This window comes from Anabrus simplex, chromosome 6 (assembly GCF_040414725.1).
Source record: "Anabrus simplex isolate iqAnaSimp1 chromosome 6, ASM4041472v1, whole genome shotgun sequence".
In the NCBI taxonomy this organism is placed as follows: domain Eukaryota; kingdom Metazoa; phylum Arthropoda; class Insecta; order Orthoptera; family Tettigoniidae; genus Anabrus; species Anabrus simplex.
Window position 1 is genome coordinate 166,655,937 of NC_090270.1, and position 9,839 is coordinate 166,665,775.

Sequence of the window (9,839 nt, forward strand, 5' to 3'; positions counted from 1 at the left end):
GGTATTACGAACAGGGTATGGAAGAAAATGGGGGCAAATGAACCGATGTTGACGGTGATGGTTAAATTTTTTAACAGGATGTTAGAAACGGCGAAATCTCCTAGTGAGTGGGGAAAAGGGGTATTATGTCGAATTTATAAGAATGAAGGGGTTGGAAGTGATCCTAATAATTATAGAGGAATAACACTCCTTGACTTGTTGTCGAAGGTGTATACAGGGATTTTAGCCAATAGGATTAAAATTGGGCAGAGCAGTACGGGAGGATATCGGAGTTTCAGAATGGGTTTAGACAGTAGAATAACTAGTTAGGAAGTTAGTGTAGATGTAGGGGGTGCCCTAACATGTAGACTGGCCTTCCGCTCATGTTGGAGGCAGCTTAGTAGATTTAGTTAGGGTTGGTGCCTTGCATGGTGTCTGGTCACCCGCCCGTGTGGAGAGCCACCAAGTTAGTTGTAAGATTAGAGGGTTGTAGGGTGGGCCCTTACATGTGGACTGGTCATCTGCCCGTGTAACGGGACGCTTAGTATTGTGGTTAAGGTAGCATTTTACATGTGGTGCTGGAGATTCGCGCATGTGTGGGGTGCTACAGAGTAGATTTATAGAGTGTAATTTAAGCATAGAAGTCTTGGATTAAATTAATTAGAGATTTAGTTGTAGTTAAGCAGTTAGTCTAGCCATGTAATATTTTCTTTATTCCCTTATACTGATGGTTTGTAACTATGGTGGAGTAATAAAGATGTAATGTAATAAGTCTAGTAAGAAAGTTTCCACAGATTCTTGTACTATACTACAAAAATATTTTACAATAATAGAATAATCACGCTCATTTCTAATAAGTTACTACAATACACTACAATAATTCTAAACAACGTTCAGACGTATCCTAATTACAATTTATTATTAGTTAGGCCTATTATTAAGCACAAATAGAAACTGCAAGTTTGAAATTCGCAAGAACTACTCAAAAGATTATCAACAAAGTTAAATTCGTAGACAGGTTATTATTAGTACTATTTTATCCTACTATGATCTAATAGATACACATGAAAGATACACACGGATACAGCAGGCAAAATACTATCTAATATATCGTATCTACACTACAATTTTCAGCTGAAATGTGGTTATATGATTTTTACATCTGGGGCCTATTCCGCAAAAGTATGGTCGTGTATATTACAAGTTACTAGTGTGGTTTTTTGTAAAGTATGGAGTTGTACATTTCTGTTCCACAAAAGATCGAAAGTCTCTTGTATATTACCAGTGAATTGTTACAAGTTTTACAAGTAAAATGAAATGTCGTATGGCTTTGAGTGCCGGGATATCCCAGGACGGGTTCGGCTCGCCAGGTGCAGGTCTTTCTATTTGACTCCCGTAGGCGACCTGTGCGTTGTGATGAGGATGAAATGATGACGAAGACAACACATACACCCAGCCCCCGTGCCACTGGAATTAACCAATTTAGATTAAAATCCCCGACCCGGCCGGGAATCGAACCCGGGACCCTCTGAACCGAAGGCCAGTACGCTGACCATTCAGCCAACGTGTTGGACAGTTTTACAAGTGAAGACATGTCAATAAACATACTACGTCATAACGTGAATCAGCTGTTTATCTTCGTATCCCATTTATTGAATTAAGTTATGCTTGTCTAATTTATCGTAATATCGTATTTTAAGGTAAGTTATGCAACAAAGATTCAAGGAACTCTAATATTTCTGTGAATTTCGTAATGCTACAATGTTATTTTTCAGTTAATTTTTTGATGATAGGAAATTACTCCGTTCTTATCACCCATTCTGTTTTTCCGTGATAGTCTATCATATCTTGGTCTGCCATATTAGGCAGTAGGTGCCACTATTAACGATATTCGGCCACCAAGCTTAATTGTTACGAAATTGCAAACTCAGCAGGAATGATTAAAAAAGTGTCGAGATAAACGAAGTTGTTCCTTTTGAAGGAAATAAAAAGAAGGAAAGATATTCTTTTCGGTGCATTCAGCGAGAGGTCTGAAATAACAAGACAAAATAAACGGTCGTATGGAAATATTTGACTTGGGAAAAGCTCATGGAGCTTTTGATGGGAAAAGATGGACGTGTGTAAGAGATATATTCTGGCCTAATTTCAGGAAGGTGACACTATTAAGTATTACCGGTACTCGCGCAACATTTAGTGATACTTCTTTGTACGGGGGTAATGAAATGAAATGGCGTATGGCTTTATAGTGCCGGAAGCGACCGAGGACATGTTCGGCTCGCAGGGTGCAACGAGGAAACGAACATGTGAAAACATCAAGGAACAAAATGATCAGCTGTTCGCTTTAAAATTGAAGAAAGCGAAATTAGGAGTAGAAGTTGCTGAAATCATGTTGCGCGTAGCTAACAAGAAAGAACAACTGGTGGATATTGAACTAGAAAAATATAAAACACCATAATGTTAAAACGTGTCCGTTAAGTTTCCGTAGCCACACCACACTACGGTGCAATTAGTTATTTCTTTCCTTTTTATCCTGTATCTGACTATTGATGTACGGTATTTCTAAACGTTCTTTATCTTGTTTCGGTTTTTCTCTGTACTTATATACCAGTAGTCTGTTTCTCTTTTTAATTGACTGTTCCATATCCATCTTCAATGTAGGTTAGTATCTCCAAATTAATCTAGATTAAGTTAAAACAAGCAATAATCCGAGCTAGTAAGCCTACTACCATTTAATATTTTAACGGTGTATGTCTATAGAAGTTGTCCTTCACTCCAATGGCTAACTGTTTTTAAAGAAACTTAAAGCATTTCAAATGATGAATATTGTATAAATCTGTATTCTAAGAAAATAGGGATTACATAAGAAACAAATAATCACATATCCCTCACTCAAACATGAATATTAATCAATCAATCAATCAATCAATCAAGCAATCAATCAATCAATCAATCAATCGATCAGCACTGATCTGCATTTACGGCAGTCACCCAGATGGCAGATTCCCTATCTGTTGTTTACTAAGCCTTTCCTTAAATAGTTGCAAAGAATTTGGAAATGAATTGAACATCTCCCTGGGTAAATTATTCTGATACCTAACTCCTCTTCCGATAGGGCCTATAAACGAATATTTTCCTAAACTTGTCTTCTTGGATTCCAACTTTATCTCCATATTCTGATCTTATTGTAAATGTCTTTGTTATCGTGGGTTAATTCCATTACTTTTTTTATTATTAGCAACCTCGTCTATATAATGTGCACATTTTCCTTGTAACCAACAGTCTTTATATACAGCTGGCTGAATACTTCTATAAGTCCTCGCATACACACTCCCCTTCTTCATTAATGATCCCTGGAATGGCTTTCTTGGAACCTTTTTCTGCCTTGAAGTACCCATACATACCAGCTTTCCTTCAGATGTAAATGAAGATTTAGTTAAAACCTTTTAATAATCTGTATATTGTCGAAGATTTTCAAAATGTGTTACGGATGGGACAAGATGTTAAAGTAAAATAAGACAAAATAAAATAAATAAATAAATAAATAAATAAATAAATAAATAAATAAACAAGTTACTTCTTTAACCCATTACCAACAAACATTGGGGATCACACACGGGCCCAGTAATCAACCAACACCACACCTCTAAACGGACATGAAGCAGTGATATCAATGGAGGAGGAGCTTAAGGGGAACGCCATGCCGCAGATAAATCGACAAAATCATCCGATATGAGGTATAATTGGAAACCGCCATAGCAACACGGCATGAGTGAAACACCCAATATGTACGGTAAGTCAATATTTCCTTATTATATTACCTCAGTAAAATCATATCGTAGCTATTTGTTACAATTCCAGCACAGTTCTATCAAATTATATGAGTAGAACTTTTACCATGGGAAAATCTTGTGAACTACGACTGGCTATTTAACGTGTGTAAATATTGGGTTATGATGTGATATTTGAATAGAATTCCTGGAGCCAAGCTGTATTTAATACTAGCTATGACGTGGTCAGAACAGATATTATTGATTTATTTGTCGATCCAGGGAGGTGGCACGAGCCAGATCTGGTTTGAGACAGTCTGTACGAGGGGATTTTTTTTCTCTGGCTTGTTGAAATGCGAGTGAAAGCTATTTCTGATGTCTGAACTTGTTACCAGTACTGATTTTTTTACGGATTTACACATCATCACCGAGTCTTGTGAACACTCTGTTTATCAGTTCTCTCCTGAAGGCCAAACCTCCTGGTTGCTGTACAGATGGTGCAACAGGTACAGGGTCGTAAAGGGGAACAGCCGGATCAGGATCCTCTTCTTGTAAGTCATCATTTATTTCGAGGTTCAAAATATGAAGCACTGCACAGGCAACTGTGATATTTGGGATATTCCCCAGCTTGTTTCTCAAGCCAACCGCGAGACAAGGAAACCGCTTCTTCCATACACCAAACAGTCTCTCCGCCACATTTCTTGCTCTTTTGTGGGCTATGTTGTACATATAGAATGAAAAGCATTTTACTAGTTTCGTATAAATGATAGGATGTAATATAATCTTGCGTAAAAAACGTAATTAACTTACAACACACTACCTGTGTTCAGCTGGAGTGACAGGATTCAATAAAGGATTAAGCAGAATTCTCTGGCAGGCATATCCTGAGTCCCCTAGCAGACAACCAGTGAATTCTCCTTGAACATAACGCGTACTGAGCCGCGAGTTCTGAAATATTCTGCTGTCATGCTCACTTCCAGCCCAGCTTGACACAATATCTAGAAATTCGCCGTTGGGTCCAGAAACAGCCTAAATAATAAAAAGAACAAGAATAAATATTTGTTGGACATAGCTTTAAAGGTAGATCAAATAACATGTTATAGCTCAGAAGATACCTGCACGTTCAAGGAAAAATATCCTTTTCGTTTTCGGAACGCTTCTACATGGGCCCCGAATTTCGTATGGTACAAACGGATATCGGTGCAGTCAATAGGAGCCTCCACTCCACGAATGAAAGAGTTGTTGGGATTGTGACCTCTGGCTATTTCCTCAAAACGTAAGCGGTTGGCTGCTTTCTCTTGCTGTGCGCTTGACATCTTTATGTGGTGGCCTATGTGTAATGCAAGAATACGTGCTATTTTGGCCACCACTCTCAATGCCGTTGGTTGTGACAGTGAGCACAGGTCCCCAACAACTATCTGTAAATAATACAAAGATAAACATAGATAAGCCGCATATTGCTTCATTTTGAAAGTAAACTGTATTTCCTTCAAGGAGCAGCAATGGGTTTTTATTGTGCATTCATTTTTAAGTATTGATCTGAATTAAATATACCGTAAGTTCCGAGAAATATATAGGTACATATCATACTTCCATATTAAAGAACCATAACCTTACCGAGCAATATCCCATTATATTAAATTTAACTGCAAATTTTCATCGTATGGAACTTGCCTGAAAGCTTCCTGTGGCATAAAATCGCAGGCAAACAAGAAGCTGCAATAGTGAAGGAACAGGCAAGCCCCGTTCGTTTCTTTTCACCAGAACTGGTTCTACTTTTGGGAGTATGACCTCCAAAACGGTGCTTTTATGGACACGGAATCTTCTTTTGACACTTCACTGAAGAATTCAAATGGGTCCATAACATTTCGCAAGTATCGCTTTGGAGCACGGATTTCTTCTAACACGTCCTCAAAATCGTCATCCATGTTATTGGTTAAGATGCGAAATAAGTCAAGGGTCTCCTTGACTTGACGAAGATCAACTCATTTCAACACAGACGTAAGCACTTAAATGACTACGAATTCCAGTAAGTTCAGCTTCGTGAAGTTAGACTGTATGAAGTATATCGGTATTGAGAAGGACTTATTTGTGCTGGAATCTGGAATAAAGTCGAGATTTAAGTTCGACTTGAACATAAGCATTACTTATTACGACTATGAATACAGGCCTGATAGGTTAAAAGTTAGGTCGTAATGCCTTAGATTAATTTTGGGTTTGTTTATCAGTATCGTAATATAAAGTGTTTTGTTTCAATGTAGTATTTAGTACGGTATTTAACAGTTTTTATTAAATTGGGTATACAGATGAATTATCACGCTCTCTCACTGAAAAATGTTAATCAGCTCATCTCTTCTGTAAGCTACAGCGAGTCCGGCAAGTTCTTCATATTCTGGCTCAGGTAAGTATCCACAATGTTGTTTCCCTGCAGGTCTATTGCATTGATTTCTAACTCTCCGTGGGAAATGTTACATAGTGTTACGCAGCATTTGAAAATGTTAGCTGCAAAACCAGAATATATCGCAAATGGTTAAGACAGAGAAATTTGTATTTGAGAATACCAATAGCATTTTCAATTAATCTCCTGGTACTCTTATGGGCTCTGTTAAAACTCTGCACTCTGTGTTCATCTAAATCGACTACTTTAGGTGTAATAAGCCAATCCTTCAAAGGATAACAGAATCATCAAACAATACTGGCTGCGGAAAGGGTCTCCAACCTTGCTCCATCATTCGAAAGAGATTGCTGTTTCGAACGACGCGAGCATCATGGACGCTAATCGGCATACAGTTACAGCATACAGCATACAGCATACAGTTAATAGAGTCAATACAGTTAACCATACCGATCAACCTACTGCTCTTCATGTACATGGCGTGCATCAATATTTAGCAAAGTTCCGTCTACACAGCCCCCAACTTGAGGCATTTGAGCTATGTTATAGAAGTCTTGTACTATTTGTTGAGTATTTTCAGGTCAACGAATAATTTGAGGAAGTTTTAACTTATACCATTTATTGCTGCTGCCATACAATGTATTGAGCTACAGACCGAAGACTTTCCCATCCCATGCATATCTGCAATACCATGGTATTGACCACCATTTCCTAGCCAATGTAATGTTGTTAATAACTGTTATTTAGCAGAGAGAGAGAGATTTATTTCTATTCATAGGATGTTCTAATCTATGCCCAATATCCATCAAAAGTTCTTCCACTTGTATTGTGCTTAACCTAAAACGCTCATTGTATTCAAATACAGTCTTAAATTGGAAGTTTATTCTTACCCTATACAGGCGGTGGTTTTCATTTTCATCACCATCACTATCACTACTGCTAGACCACATATATATCAAAATGTACCTGAAATATGTGTATTTAAATAACACTAGTACATTTATATAATACTGTCCTTTCACTGGTAGAGAATACTTCCCAATTCACTAGTAAGTTACAAGAACTAGTACTTTCGTGGATCGCACCCATGAACACTGTTAATTTGTAAGTATGGAGTAGTAAAATACAACTGTACAAAATTCTTTTGTGGAACAGAAACTCTGGTATTTGTACAACTGTAGTTACTAGAGAATTTACTTGTAATGTAAAGGGCCATACTTTTGTGGAATAGGCCATTGGTGGTTTACTATAATTTTGCCTACTACGCAGGACGGAGAATGAAAGTGTCCTTAAATGTTGAAAAATAAAAGGTTGTCTACAAACATTTCTCAAAAAAACTTCTGTCAAAACTACGCCGTGGACTTGAATTGCAATATTATCGGGGTATAGGAATTTGATTATTAACTTTTACTCGATGAATAAACGGAGGTGCAAAATTCAAAGTATTCCGGGGACTTAGAACTAATCAGCTGATTCTTGTATTTATTTACTCAACTACCATATACTCTTTGATCTCGTCGGAATGCAGCAAACAATCGTCACTAATCCAAATGCCAAAGACTGTTGAGTAATTCTCCAGTGAAATATTGTGTATTATCTTTAACTTCTTTCTTAAAACCGAAGTTGACAGGCGTATCGTGTTATTTAAATGAATAAATTATTGCCTTCGTAATAGTTTGAACCGGGTCTATTGTCTGCACTAATGTAAAAGCCACGGATGTTACAACTCCTTATGATAATCTGCATTTGTAAGTATTATACCAACGAACCGGCAGATATTTTTTTTAAAAAAAGGTAATATTATTACGTAAATTATTTCCTAAACCTAAGTCGAAAAGGTGAAACTCCAGACATATTCACGCAAGTTTTACAAGGAGGTGACGTAGATTAAAGCATGCAAAACTTACGTGGAATTCCTTTTAGAGAAGAGATGTGTTCATTGCCATATCCAGGGACCCACCGGCCTACCCACAGAGGTACATTTATTTTTGGGAGGCCTAAGATTCACCGCCATCTAGCACCACGCGTGACGTCACGCAAAGCCGAACATAGCTGACTCCGCTCCGACCCGTAACAGTGTCTTACTCCAACACCCGATAGAGGCCAGCGGTCGCGCGCAATGGGACACGCATTGTCATAATTTAAGAAAATGCTGACCTATATACCTCCACTGCAGTACGCGTTTTATAAATGATGAAATGAGATCATCCTCAGTAGTAATAATTATTGAAAATCGTTTAAAATAACTGGAAGTATATTTTAAAATTCGAAGCTTTTCCTTCAGAAATATAAATACGAAATACGCCTACACAATACATTTGATACTACTGTAAATATCACTTTGTCAGAAACATAATGCTGAACTTTAGCGAGATAGAAATATGCCATAAAATAATTTTATTCAGAACTGTTCTGTTAGTTTTGTGTCTTCAGTCAGAATCCTTGGAAAACCCTCTGTAAATAAAGAATATTTATTCATTTCATGACAGCAAACGATACCGGTATGTTTAAAATTCAGTGTAACTTTATTATTAAAGTAAAACGAATATTCGGTTAGATATCAGTTCTCAGTAAATAATAAAATTCTAGAAATAAAATATAGGTGCACAGTTTTTATTCACGAATAGCTAGTTATCTCCCTAGAAACTATGTCTTCAGTCAATCTCCGTTTCAACCCAAACCTCGTAATTATCTCTATTTCTGTTTATATCTCCATGACAGTGAGAAGGTGGTAGTGATTATTGCTTTAAGAGAAAATACAAGTGGGCAACTATCAACGCTTAACAAACTGATCACAGGAAGAAGTCCGACACTTCAACAAATGAAAGAATCGGCCAAAGGAAGACAAGGGTCACAAAGGACGTGAAAATGAAAGATTCCGTAGCATTCGCAGATTTAATACCACCGGGGTCGGAAATGAACAAGAGTTGATCAAGAGAGGCTGGACAGGACTGATGAAAGTGTGGAGTCTGGTACAACTAAGTGGAAGCAATGCCAGGACTCAGATAAAAACCTCGTGGTCGCCAACCCATGCTCCCAAGCTGAAAGCCACAAGGACCCCTTTTAGCCACCTCTTACGACAAGCAGGAGATACCGTACCGTGGATATTATATTCTACAGACCCCGCAATCTCAGAAGGCTCCATGAAAGGCCTTATATATTAGCAACAATTAGCCTATACAGTACTAATTCTGAATTTGGCCGATGACCTAGCTGTTAGGCCCCTTTAAACAACAAAGAGACAAACAAAAAACAAACAAACAAACATTTTTGATTTTTTTAAATAATGTGCATAGCTATAACAGTTGCAGTAGGAAAGCATTAGTGCCATGGAATTTTCCTATTCTTCTTTCGTTTTTCCCACATCCTTGTGAAGTCGGGTGCCAACTGTGCAGCACATGTGGACTGGAGCCTGCTTTACGACCGGATGCCCTTCCTAACGCCAAATATATGTGATGTATTCAATATTACGAGTACCGAGTTAGTTGGCCATTCGGTTAGGGTCACGCAACTGTTAGCTTGCATGCGGCAGATGGTGGGTTTGAATCCCACCGTCGGCAGCCCTGAAAATGCGTTAATGCAACGTTAAACCGCTAGCAAAAATAATCCACCCAGTCCCCGAATTAAATTAACTAGACGCAGTTAAAAAGCGACCCGGGCGGGAATTGAATCTATGACGTTCTGAAATGGAGGTATTG